Raw genomic sequence first — 12,788 nt, forward strand, 5'->3', positions numbered from 1 at the left:
GTAGCTCAGCCCACCTAAGGTGCGTAGCTGAGCGCACACAGGAGGTGAGGAGGAGAAAGGTAGCAAGGCGCAGCCTTAGCTTACCTCATAAAGATCTCACACCACAGACTCTTAGGAGTACTGTAGTGAAGGTCTCACACATAGCAGGCTGCAGTCTCAGCCAGGCAATGGCATGATGACGCAACCGCTATTCGGGGATGACGCCCTGTCTCAGGCTAACGCCTCGGTCAGCGCAGTTCAGACCCGTGCTGTGTTCACGGAGGGCCGGAATACTACAGTTACGGATGTAACCAACGTATCGGCGCCCCCGTTTCTCACAGAACGCGCTGATATTCACCACTCTGAGTGTAGCTCAGCCCACCAGGGGTGCGCAGCTGAGCACACACAGGAGGCGAGTGTAAAAAAGTTATCAAGGCACCGCCTTGTGGTACCTAATAGAGACCTCACGTCACAGACTCCTAGGAGTGCTGTAGTGAGTGTCTCACATAGCAGGCAACAGTCTCAGCCAGATAACGGCATGATGACGCAACCGCTATCCGGGGAGGGCGCTCTGTCTCAGGCTAACGCCTCAGTCAGTGCAGTTCAGACCCGTGCTGCGTTCACGGAGGGCCGGAATACTAGAGTTACGGGTGTAACTAACGTATTGGTGCCCCCGATTCTCTCAGAATGCGCTGATGTTTCCTCTCCCTTTCAGGGGAGGCCCGCCTTGGGCTGTTCCGCCACCTCAGTGCTAGGGAACAGCGGCGGCAAGGGCCATCGAGGAATACAGGTAATTCCTACTGAACGTACCACAGCTTCTGTACCCTCTCACGCTGGCTAGACCAGACGCTGCAGAAGGGTTATGCCATCCAATTCCATCGGACCCCACCCCCATTCAGGGGAGTGGTGGAGACGGTGATGAAAACGCCAGAAAAAGTGGCCGCTCTGGTGTCAGAGATCACAGAACCTTTAGCGAAGGCGGCGGTCACAGTAGTTCCCCAGGAGCAAAGGGCTATATTCGCCCTACTTCCTGGTGCCCAAAAAGACGGGGGGAATGAGGCCGATATTGAACTTACGCATTCTCAACGAGAGCGTAACCAAACGGCCCTTCCGAATGCTCATGACAAAACGTCTGCTGGAATGTGTCCAGAAAGGAGACTTTTGTACAAGCATAGACCTGAAGAACGCGTACTTTCATGTTCCGGTGCAGCCGCGTCACAGAAAGTCTCTGCGATTCGCCTTTCAAGGGGTGGCGTACGAATACACGAGGATGCCATTTGGGTACGCCCTGGCACCTCGCACGTTTTCCAAGTGTGTGGAGGCTGCATTGAAACCGCTGCGTCGTCAGGGAATAAGGCTACTAGCCTACCTAGACGACCTACTGGTTCTCGCCCCGTCAGCAGAGCTGGCATTCACTCACACGACACAGACAGTGATTCATCTCACGCGTCTGGGGTTCGCTGTGAATTGGAAAAAGAGCGTGCCCTTGCCCAGTCATCAGGTGGTCTACCTGGGGATACAGCTAGACACTGTGATGATGAGGGCTCGAATTTCGGACCCTCGAAGGGTAGCCCTGTTGCTAGCCCTGAGAAGGTTTCGTCCGAATCACACGGTAACGGCGCTGTATGTCATGTCACTCTTGGGTCTCATGTCGTCAGCCCACGTCGTGGTCCCGCTGGGACTCCTGCACATGCGCAGGATGCAGCGATGGTTCGCCCAACTAAGACTAGACCCAGTGCGTCAACATCATCGGTTGGTGGTGGTTCCCCTCTCACTCAGTGCAGATCTGAACTATTGGAGAGATCCGCGCGTTCTCACGCACGGAGTCCCGATAGGCAAAGTGTCCTCCTACATTCCAGTGTTTACAGATGCCTCTCTGACGGGATGGGGAGGGACATGTCAGACCCAAGCGATAAGAGGGGTGTGGCCTCCTTCGAGTCGCCACATCAACCTCTTGGAGTTGGAAACGGTTTGACTGGTTCTGACCCATTTCGCGTCTACCCTTCGGGGTCGCGATGTGCTGGTCTGGTCAGACAACCGGACCACAGTAGCCCATATAAATCGCCAGGGAGGAGTCAGGTCTCCTGCACTCCACCGGTCGGCGGAGGAATTGTGGCTGTGGGCTCACGAGCACCTTCGCTCGTTGAGAGCAGCACACATTCCAGGCTACTTGAACGTAGGAGCAGACCTCATGTCTCGAGGGGGTCCTCGAGACGACGAGTGGCGTCTGCACCCGGACATTGTTCTCCAGATTTGGGAACAGTTCGGGAGAGCCGAGGTGGACTTATTCGCGTCACGCGTGAATGCGCATTGTCTTCTATGGTTCTCTCTGAGGGAACAGGACGAACCGCCACTGGGAAGGGACGCGTTCGCGCACCATCCGTGGCCGAGAGTTCTTCTGTATGCATTCCCTCCGCTGTCCTGCATTCTCCCACTGTTAGCCAGGGTGAGATCAAGCGGGCTGTCAATAATATTGGTAGCCCCCGATCGCCCAAGGGCTCCATGGTTTGCGGAGATGAGTCAGATGTTGATTGCACCACCTTGGCCAATTCCACATCGACGGGACGCATCGTCTCAGGCGGGAGGCTCGACAGGGCGATTGCCCATAATCGGCCAACCACTGAAGGCTTGGCTCCTGAGAGGGACAGGCTAGAGCGCCGTGGGTTATCTGATTCTGTAATCAGGACCATACAGGGTTCACGTGCTAGTTCCACTTCCAGGGTGTATGCCAGTAAATGGAAAGTTTTGGCACAATGGTGTGTCACAGAGAATGTAGACCCCATGAACTGTCAGGTTGATAAGGTCTGTTTGATAAGCAGCGATCGCCCGCCACCATTAAGGTGTTTGCAGCGGCGATTTCAGCTTGTCACGAGGGGTTTGGCAGAGACACTGTCTTCAGCCACCCTCTAGTGAAACGTTTCTTATTAGGAACGCGGCGGCTTAGGTCAATGCCTAGAGCCACGCTTCCTCAGTGGGATTTGGCTTTGGTACTCGAAGCGCTCTGTGAGTCGCCGTTCGAGCCATTGAATCAAATACCCCTCAAGATGCTGTCTATGAAGATGGCACTGTTGCTCGCTTTGACTACTGCTAAGCGTGTTAGTGATTTGTGTGCTCTTTCAACGAGACCCGACTCCCTTGCCATTAATGCCGATCTGAGCAGAGCGGTGTTACGTCCTAACCCGGCATTTGTGCCGAAGGTTATTAGGAGTTCATATAGATCACAGACCGTGGAGCTGTAGGCTTTTTCTCCCCCTCCTCATAGGGAGAGGAGTGAGGAAAGGCTCCATCGCCTGTGCCCAGTACGCGCTTTGGCGTGTTACGTTAAGCGCACAGCAGCGATTAGGTCATCGCCTCAGCTGTTTGTGTGTCATGGTGCGGCTGCACTAGGTAGACCACTTTCAAAACAGCGTCTGTCTCATTGGCTTTGTGAAGGCATTGAGACAGCTTATGAGGCAGCGGGGCGACAATTGCCTCAGGGTATAAGAGCCCAATCCACTCGTGGAGTAGCAGCTTCTACTGCCCTTTTCAGACGAACAGGGGTAGAGGATATCTGTGCAGCGGCGTCGTGGTCGTCACCGTCTCCATTTATCCGGTTCTATCTCTTGGATATGTCTTCTAGCTCTTTGGCTCAGTCTGTACTCAGCGTGGCTGAGGGGAGGACTTGAGCTAGGAGAGAGGTATGCAGGACAGAAGAGACAGGTCTCTTTCAGGTCCGCTTCTGATAGAAGGACATATTATAGCATGACTCCTGACTGACATGTTCAGTACAGTAGAAGGCATGTATTGATCTGCCCACCAGTGAATAACTGGGTTGAGGCGGAATGATGAGGGATAATAGTAGTAACCTTGGTTACGGTACTATTAGACCGGTCATGACAATTTTGACGGAATGTGACGTCATCTATCTGCTTGTTCAGATTAGTATGAATCATGTTCTGGGATCTGCCCACTAATCTTTGGGGTTCCACTGATTGAGTGGGGCGGGCTACCGTATACACAATGTAGAGTGACACTTTGTGTCATTCCATTAGTGGTCGGTATTATTGTAACAGGATATTGAGGTACCATCTATCTGCTAGTACAGATTAGTATGGCCCGTATTCTGGTGATCTGCCCACTAGACATTGGTGTTGCCATTGGACTAGGTGGGGCGGATTTGGACCGATATATTGTGACTTCATGTATTGTATACAGTGGTTACAGTACTGCGGGACTTGGTCGCAGCCATTGCTAGTCCTGACCTTTTCATGTCGATGGGAAGTGTTGGGCTCGGCAGGGAGTACATTTTGGAGCGTTACGCTCTGCCTTAAACCAATAGGAGCAGAGCTCCCCTATGGGGCGGAGCTCCACGATATATAGAACGATAGTTACCGGAGTGTAACTCCAGTTCTATGAGTGGAGCGGAGCCCCATAGGACTTAAGGCCCTGCCGACCCTCTCTAGTCTCGCTGAAGATAAATATCTCGGGAGGCTGATTGAGGGGAAGCGTCCCCTCTTATAGGGACACCTGTACTCCTATTGGCTGCAGGTGTGTGCATAATTTTGTCTCAGGCTGTTGCTGCCTTAGGGCAGAGGGTAAACCAATAGGAGCAGAGCTCCCCTATGGGGCTCTGCTCCACTCATAGAACTGGAGTTACACTCCGGTAACTAATCGTTTTGTAGACATTTCACCACCACCATGGAAACTGTTGAATGGTTGCACTGCTCCAGAAACACTGTCTCTGCGAGGTAGGCAATATTTCTCCCCGAGGGATCCTTTTCAAGTGGCGCGATGAGGATGTTTAGTACACATCTTCCTTCAACATCTGGAGTTTCATCAAAGATGACTGCCACTGGCTTCCCTGCAAGATGTTGCTTGAGTTCTTCCTTCACCTTCAGGTAGACATCTCCCAAGTACTTTTCCTCCATTGATGACTTTCTCCTTCAGAAAGGGGAATGTTGACTGCTGTGCAAGTGCGTACCCAATCTTCACAAATCTGAAAAATAACAATTGCGCCAATTAATTAGATAAAATATATATCTGTGTGTCATAATCCACTCACACACACACCTCTCCATCAGGCTTGGGGCTTGCTGACAACACGAGATGCACCTCCCATTCCCACTATCTCTCTCAAAAAAAAAAAAAAATAGATTCAAAGCTGATCAATAGCTTTCAGTTTGAGGATCGACATTTCTTTCGCATAAGTTGTCTTCAAAATACTTGATTGTGATTTTTTCTGAAAGGGTCGTAAGGGAGATAAACGTAAAAATCGAGTATTGTGGTTGATATGTACTTTTAAAACAGTATTATCATTTCAACAACAAAAATCCAGAAAGATTGTGCTTTCGTGATCCGTATTAAGTTTTACAGGGAGTTTAAAAAGGCAAAGCTGACAAATTGCACTCAGTGCTTTGAGCAGCGCTCTCCATAGACAGGCTGGGGAGAGCAGAGTGCCGACCACCCTACTAAAGCCAAGGTTAGCGGAGTGCCGACCACCCTACTAAAGCCAAGGTTAGCGGAGTGCCGACCACCCTACTAAAGCCAAGGTTAGCGGAGTGCCGACCACCCTACTAAAGCCAAGGTTAGCGGAGTGCCGACCACCCTACTAAAGCCAAGGTTAGCGGAGTGCCGACCACCCTACTAAAGCCAAGGTCAGCGGAGTGCCGACCACCCTACTAAAGCCAAGGTCAGCGGAGTGCCGACCACCCTACTAAAGCCAAGGTTAGCGGAGTGCCGACCACCCTACTAAAGCCAAGGTTAGCGGAGTGCCGACCACCCTACTAAAGCCAAGGTTAGCGGAGTGCCGACCACCCTACTAAAGCCAAGGTTAGCGGAGTGCCGACCACCCTACTAAAGCCAAGGTCAGCGGAGTGCCGACCACCCTACTAAAGCCAAGGTCAGCGGAGTGCCGACCACCCTACTAAAGCCAAGGTTAGCGGAGTGCCGACCACCCTACTAAAGCCAAGGTCAGCGGAGTGCCGACCACCCTACTAAAGCCAAGGTTAGCGGAGTGCCGACCACCCTACTAAAGCCAAGGTCAGCGGAGTGCCGACCACCCTACTAAAGCCAAGGTCAGCGGAGTGCCGACCACCCTACTAAAGCCAAGGTCAGCGGAGTGCCGACCACCCTACTAAAGCCAAGGTCAGCGGAGTGCCGACCACCCTACTAAAGCCAAGGTTAGCGGAGTGCCGACCACCCTACTAAAGCCAAGGTTAGCGGAGTGCCGACCACCCTACTAAAGCCAAGGTCAGCGGAGTGCCGACCACCCTACTAAAGCCAAGGTTAGCGGAGTGCCGACCACCCTACTAAAGCCAAGGTCAGCGGAGTGCCGACCACCCTACTAAAGCCAAGGTTAGCGGAGTGCCGACCACCCTACTAAAGCCAAGGTTAGCGGAGTGCCGACCACCCTACTAAAGCCAAGGTCAGCGGAGTGCCGACCACCCTACTAAAGCCAAGGTCAGCGGAGTGCCGACCACCCTACTAAAGCCAAGGTTAGCGGAGTGCCGACCACCCTACTAAAGCCAAGGTCAGCGGAGTGCCGACCACCCTACTAAAGCCAAGGTTAGCGGAGTGCCGACCACCCTACTAAAGCCAAGGTCAGCGGAGTGCCGACCACCCTACTAAAGCCAAGGTTAGCGGAGTGCCGACCACCCTACTAAAGCCAAGGTTAGCGGAGTGCCGACCACCCTACTAAAGCCAAGGTCAGCGGAGTGCCGACCACCCTACTAAAGCCAAGGTTAGCGGAGTGCCGACCACCCTACTAAAGCCAAGGTCAGCGGAGTGCCGACCACCCTACTAAAGCCAAGGTTAGCGGAGTGCCGACCACCCTACTAAAGCCAAGGTCAGCGGAGTGCCGACCACCCTACTAAAGCCAAGGTTAGCGGAGTGCCGACCACCCTACTAAAGCCAAGGTTAGCGGAGTGCCGACCACCCTACTAAAGCCAAGGTTAGCGGAGTGCCGACCACCCTACTAAAGCCAAGGTCAGCGGAGTGCCGACCACCCTACTAAAGCCAAGGTTAGCGGAGTGCCGACCACCCTACTAAAGCCAAGGTTAGCGGAGTGCCGACCACCCTACTAAAGCCAAGGTTAGCGGAGTGCCGACCACCCTACTAAAGCCAAGGTTAGCGGAGTGCCGACCACCCTACTAAAGCCAAGGTTAGCGGAGTGCCGACCACCCTACTAAAGCCAAGGTTAGCGGAGTGCCGACCACCCTACTAAAGCCAAGGTTAGCGGAGTGCCGACCACCCTACTAAAGCCAAGGTTAGCGGAGTGCCGACCACCCTACTAAAGCCAAGGTCAGCGGAGTGCCGACCACCCTACTAAAGCCAAGGTCAGCGGAGTGCCGACCACCCTACTAAAGCCAAGGTTAGCGGAGTGCCGACCACCCTACTAAAGCCAAGGTTAGCGGAGTGCCGACCACCCTACTAAAGCCAAGGTTAGCGGAGTGCCGACCACCCTACTAAAGCCAAGGTTAGCGGAGTGCCGACCACCCTACTAAAGCCAAGGTCAGCGGAGTGCCGACCACCCTACTAAAGCCAAGGTCAGCGGAGTGCCGACCACCCTACTAAAGCCAAGGTTAGCGGAGTGCCGACCACCCTACTAAAGCCAAGGTCAGCGGAGTGCCGACCACCCTACTAAAGCCAAGGTTAGCGGAGTGCCGACCACCCTACTAAAGCCAAGGTCAGCGGAGTGCCGACCACCCTACTAAAGCCAAGGTTAGCGGAGTGCCGACCACCCTACTAAAGCCAAGGTCAGCGGAGTGCCGACCACCCTACTAAAGCCAAGGTTAGCGGAGTGCCGACCACCCTACTAAAGCCAAGGTCAGCGGAGTGCCGACCACCCTACTAAAGCCAAGGTCAGCGGAGTGCCGACCACCCTACTAAAGCCAAGGTCAGCGGAGTGCCGACCACCCTACTAAAGCCAAGGTCAGCGGAGTGCCGACCACCCTACTAAAGCCAAGGTTAGCGGAGTGCCGACCACCCTACTAAAGCCAGGGTTAGCGGAGTGCCGACCACCCTACTAAAGCCAAGGTCAGCGGAGTGCCGACCACCCTACTAAAGCCAAGGTCAGCGGAGTGCCGACCACCCTACTAAAGCCAAGGTCAGCGGAGTGCCGACCACCCTACTAAAGCCAAGGTCAGCGGAGTGCCGACCACCCTACTAAAGCCAAGGTTAGCGGAGTGCCGACCACCCTACTAAAGCCAAGGTTAGCGGAGTGCCGACCACCCTACTAAAGCCAAGGTCAGCGGAGTGCCGACCACCCTACTAAAGCCAAGGTCAGCGGAGTGCCGACCACCCTACTAAAGCCAAGGTCAGCGGAGTGCCGACCACCCTACTAAAGCCAAGGTCAGCGGAGTGCCGACCACCCTACTAAAGCCAAGGTCAGCGGAGTGCCGACCACCCTACTAAAGCCAAGGTCAGCGGAGTGCCGACCACCCTACTAAAGCCAAGGTTAGCGGAGTGCCGACCACCCTACTAAAGCCAAGGTTAGCGGAGTGCCGACCACCCTACTAAAGCCAGGGTTAGCGGAGTAAAAGTTTGAGTAAAACGCCACTCACCATGATTCTTCCAGCGCTTGCCAGTCTACCTGGCTACCACTTCAGTCATGGTGATCTGCCGCTGCTGTGGGAACTGTTCTGACAATCTCATATGCTTTGCTGATTCGAAGTGACTGTTGATTGTCGACTTTCTCGTGTTCCAGCACAACGTTGCATGGAGTGCAAAACAATTTTCCCCCACTTTCATGTAAAACATTTGGAAATTGTTTCGCACAGTCTTTAGCTGTTATTTTAGTTAGCAAATGAGATTGATTTCTGTTCATTGTCCTGCCTGTCAGCCATCAACAATCAGCCATTATCTTCGCACGTGAATACGCTGACAGGCCAGTGGGAAAAAACATTGTTGACGTGTGGTTGGATTGGGACATTTTCCACGGTAACAGTGCAGTAATTGGTCAAAATTACGATCCCGCTTTTGATTGGACCCTTTAATGCGCTAAAAGTGTGGGGATTGGTCAAAATTGCGAGCTCTCGCATAATATGCGCTGATTGGTTGATTTTGCATTAATTATGCGATCGCAGAATCGCGGAATCCTGGAGGGACTGACTAACTGTAAGTAACGCTTGGCTGTCATTTATGAACGTTGGCTAGCCAAGGCCCATAGGCTACACTGTACATTGCATTATATTGTATCATTATCAAACGAGACGATTGTTATTCTTATTTGCACCCAGTCTACTGTATCCATGTGGAAGAGAGGAGTTGGTGCATAAGGACAGCACAACATTTCATTTATGAATATTGTTGGTTTCTTTATCAGAATAAAATATCAACACCAACTCTGTTGTAAACCGATGAAAACACAATGCAAAGGCAATCTACACCGGTCACATCTACAGCTGCCCGCAGTGCAGAGACATTCACCCCAAGGCCTGTGCTGAAGAAAATGTGTATGATGGTGGGGGTTATGGAGAAACTAAATGACAGCTCTCCAGGTCTTGACTTCTCAAGTCGACTGTTATGCTAGACCTGGCGACGAGGAATGTGATTTCTGCTTCGATAAGAAACAAAAAGCTGTCAAGTCCTGCCTAACTTTTGTGTGCTCGTTTTGTGATACTCATCTCAAGCCTCACCATCAATTTCCCGCCTTGATGAAGGATAGGCCTACCCTAGTCGACGCCGGTCAACATCAAGTTCCCGCCTTGATGAAGGATAGGCCTACCCAAGTCGACGCCGGTCAACATCAAGTTCCCGCCTTGATGAAGGATAGGCCTACCCTAGTCGACGCCGGTCAACATCAAGTTCCCGCCTTGATAATAATAATAAATAATAATAATTGGTCATTTAGCAGACGCTCTTATCCAGAGCAACTTACAGGAGCAATTAGGGTTAAGTGCCTTGCTCAAGGGCACATCGACAGATTTTTCACCTAGTGGGCTCGGGGATTAGAACCTGCGACCTTTCGGTTACTGGCACAACGCTCTTAACCACTAAGCTACCTGCCGCCCAGTTCCCGCCTTGATGAAGGATAGGCCTACCCTAGTCGACGCCGGTCAAATGAAGATGAAAATCTGCCCTAATCACAATAAAGTACTTGAAATGTACTGTCAATGGGATCACCACAGCATATATTACCAGAGAAGGGCAGTATTTCTATTATGTGTATTTGAAATATATATTTTAATAACTTCTGAGTATTTAGTCATTTGTATTGCACTGGGACTCCTATGTATTTTGTAACAAGATACTTTTGAGAGCTGTAATTTGCATTTTCAAAATACTTTTCTATACCATTTTTTTTATATTGGTTCACAATTTTGTGGCTCCCTTTCACCCTGCATTGGTATCAGAAGTCTGGTGGCACTATGGTGTGACAAGAGTGTCTGCTAAATGAACTATTGTAAAGCATGCAGAGTATTACTCTGCTCCGACCCAGAAACAAGGCCAATAGTTATACACAGTGTGCTTTCCAGTTCATTTAGGTATGTGTTTTTTTTTCACATATACATTTTGCTCATTTAGGAGACATTTTAAATACATTTCAAAATACAAGTATTTTGTAGTTTATTTTGATACATTGATCTTTATGGTATTTTGTCATTGTATTTTATAATTCTTACCAATCCCTGTCTGTTACTTGTGCACCGTGGATCAACACCATGGGCGTATGGTTGTTGCAGCAGCAGAGAGTGCTGAGCAACAGGTAAGAATAGAACAAATTATTGTCTTTATCTCATGACTTCCATGCTGGTTGTCCCTGTTGTTTTTCCTTCTCCAATGTAGATTTTTTGCCTGTGTATTTTGCAGGGTAGATACATCACCAGGACGAGCAACAAGAGGTGAGTGGCTTTTCATATTATTTTGTAAAGATTATATGAATTTAATGTAAAGCGCCACCTCACAAGTAATGTTAAGAGTACTGTTGCTTGTCTCTGTGTATGACTCTACTACTAATTAAGTGAATAACATAGGTTACATTTTAATTTGATTGATACTGTCTGGTGTGTAAATGTGAAAAAACATTGATAAAAGATAACTGTATTTTGGGGTTGCGCACAAGAGAGCCCTTTTGGCACCATTTGGGTGCAGTGCATTGCAATACAATCACGGTTGTTGAGGGGAAGGATTACATTGAAGCCATAGCAGGAGGAAACTCCATCAAGGTTGTTGAGGTGAAGGATCAAGTTGAAACATTAGCGGGGGTGAAGGACATTAAGTGAAACTCCATATGATAGTTCTCTTCATTTTATGAACTGAGCAGGAGCAAAGGACCTTCGGTGAAGTTCAATACAGTAAAATGCTCTGTTCATTTCATGAGCAGAGTGGGGGTGACAGACTCTGGTGAAGCACTTTCTGACAGATTGTTCGGTTCGTTTTTATGAACTGGATGAGAGTAAAGGACCTTTTGATGAAACTCCATATGATAGATACACCTTTTGTTTATTTCATATAAGCAGGATAGAGAAAGGGTATGCATGAGCCGGCTACAGTGAGGGAAAAAAGTATTTGATCCCCTGCTGATTTTGTACGTTTGCCCACTGACAAAGAAATGATCAGTCTATAATTTTAATGGTAGGTTTAATTGAACAGTGAGAGACATAATAACAACAAAGAAATCCAGAAAAACACATGTCAAAAATGTTATAAATTGATTTGCATTTTAATGAGGGAAATAAGTATTTGACACCCTCTCAATCAGAAAGATTTCTGGCTCCCATGTGTCTTTTATACAGGTAACGAGCTGAGATTAGGAGCACACTCTTAAAGGGAGTGCTCCTAATCTCAGTTTGTTACCTGTATAAAAGACACCTGTCCACAGAAGCAATCAATCAATCAGATTCCAAACTCTCCACCATGGCCAAGACCAAAGAGCTCTCCAAGGATGTCAGGGACAAGATTGTAGACCTATACAAGGCTGGAATAGGCTATAAGACCATCGCCAAGCAGCTTGGTGAGAAGGTGACAACAGTTGGTGCGATTATTCGCAAAAAGAAACACAAAAGACCTGTCAATCTCCCTCGGCCTGGGGCTCCATGCAAGATCTCACCTCGTGGAGTTGCAATGATCATGAGAACTGATCTCAAGGCAGCTGGGACCATAGTCACCAAGAAAACAATTGGTAACACACTACGCCGTGAAGGACTGAAATCCTGCAGCGCCCGCAAGGTCCCCCTGCTCAAGAAAGCACATATACAGGCCCGTCTGAAGTTTGCCAATGAACATCTGAATGATTCAGAGGAGAACTGGGTGAAAGTGTTGTGGTCAGATGAGACCAAAATCGATCTCTTTGGCATCAACTCAACTCGCCATGTTTGGAGGAGGAGGAATGCTGCCTATGACCCCAAGAACACCATCCCCACCGTCAAACATGGAGGTGGAAACATTATGCTTTGGGGGTGTTTTTCTGCTAAGGGGACAGGACAACTTCACCGCATCAAAGGGACGATGGACAGGGCCATGTACCGTCAAATCTTGGGTGAGAACCTCCTTCCCTCAACCAGGGCATTGAAAATGGGTCGTGGATGGGTATTCCAGCATGACAATGACCCAAAACACACGGCCAAGGCAACAAAGGAGTGGCTCAAGAAGAGGCACATTAAGGTCCTGGAGTGGCCTAGCCAGTCTCCAGACCTTAATCCCATAGAAAATCTGTGGAGGGAGCTGAAGGTTCGAGTTGCCAAACGTCAGCCTCGAAACCTTAATGACTTGGAGAAGATCTGCAAAGAGGAGTGGAACAAAATCCCTCCTGAGATGTGTGCAAACCTGGTGGCCAACTACAAGAAACGTCTGACCTCTGTGATTGCCAACAAGGGTTTTGCCACCAAGTA

This window comes from Coregonus lavaretus, assembly GCF_964263955.1.
Source record: "Coregonus lavaretus genome assembly, chromosome: 32".
Lineage (NCBI taxonomy): Eukaryota > Metazoa > Chordata > Actinopteri > Salmoniformes > Salmonidae > Coregonus > Coregonus lavaretus.